Genomic DNA, 1427 nt, shown 5'->3' on the forward strand with positions numbered 1-1427 from the left:
ACTATGAAGTTTTTATGACTTTTATGCCTTACTATATATATATATGTGTATGATGTTTTTATGCCTTATTACACCTTGACTTTTTATACCTTTTTATAGTATGACGTTTTTATGAATTTTTATGCCTTTCTATATTATGACATTTTTAAGAATTTTTATGCCTTACTATACTACGACATTTTAATACATTTTTATTACTTACTATATTTTGTCTTATTTTGCCTTCAATGCCTTACTATACTCACATTTTTATGACTTTTTATTCCTTATTACAATGTTTTATGCCTTATTACACTGACTTTTTATGCCTTACTATACTATGACGTTTTCATGACTTTTTATGTCTTACTATACTATGACGTTTGTATTCCTTTAATGCCTTACTATACTATGTCTTTGTTATGAGTTTTTATGCCTTACTATACTATGATGTTTTTATGACTTATTATGCCTTTCTATACTATGTCTTTGTTATGAGTTTTTATGCCTTACTATACTATGACGTTTTCATGCCTTACTATACTATGATGTTTTTATGAATTTTTATGCCTTACTATACTATGATGTTTACATGACTTTTTATGCCTAATTATACTATGACTATGACACTCATGAGTACCTTTATTTATATATACATACATTAAAGGTATTCCTAGCATATTGCCATACATATATATTTGTACATTAATGTAACATTGAGGAAAAAAAGAGAAGAGAATTCAAGAAAGTCGATGCAGCCTTTTTTCTTGTGGATAATAGTTGATTGAAAACATCGTCATACTTACCTTATTTTACCTAAGTACTCAGAATTTCAAATCAGATGTAAATACTGGACCAAAAGGCATTTTATGACTGTGTGTGGCCTAGTTTACAGTGTCTGTTATGTAATGCATTATTACAAAGACAGCTCCTTGGACTCAAATGGGGCTTTGTTATTGATCCTTGGACTGTGCAGACAGTAAGGCTACAAGTTGTGGATTAACTTTTGAAGAGCCAGCCATAACAAAGGTTGTCTTGCAGCATTTGACACAATTCTCTACCCTCAGTTTACTTCCAGTCTGAGACGAAGGCCAGTCCATAATGAAAAGTGTCAAGGTTGTAGTGGTGGGAGCTGGTGTGATCGGATTCTCCACTGCTGTCTGCATCGCTGAGGCTCTTCCTTTTTGCTCCGTTACTCTTCTGGCTGAGAAGTTCAGCCCGGATACAACCAGTGATGGAGCCGCTGGGCTCCTGTTTGCCGCAAAGTTTCCAGGTATGCAGCAGTATATCTCTCAAAAAGGGGATCACATTTCAAAACATTATGTAGATGGTGCAGTTTTACCAGGGTGAGATGACTTTGAAAGCATATATTCATTCAAATTCACCATCCACCTTTTAAGTAAAAATGCAGCACACATTTTTTTACATGTGAAAAATGATTGATTTTA

General features: G+C 33.3%; 1 non-coding gene across 1 annotated transcript; it reads left to right on the forward strand.

Moving 5' to 3' along the window:
- The first annotated feature begins 519 nt into the window (after positions 1-519).
- Positions 520-594, forward strand: LOC147820403 (small nucleolar RNA SNORD36). Its single transcript, XR_015437860.1, has one exon. It is a non-coding gene; the product is annotated as a small nucleolar RNA SNORD36 (small nucleolar RNA).
- Positions 595-1427: the final 833 nt, after the last annotated feature.

This window comes from Seriola lalandi, unplaced genomic scaffold (genome assembly GCF_002814215.2).
Source record: "Seriola lalandi dorsalis isolate HSWRI2012SDOR001 ecotype SW California unplaced genomic scaffold, Sedor1 jcf7180001959836, whole genome shotgun sequence".
Taxonomy (NCBI): domain Eukaryota; kingdom Metazoa; phylum Chordata; class Actinopteri; order Carangiformes; family Carangidae; genus Seriola; species Seriola lalandi.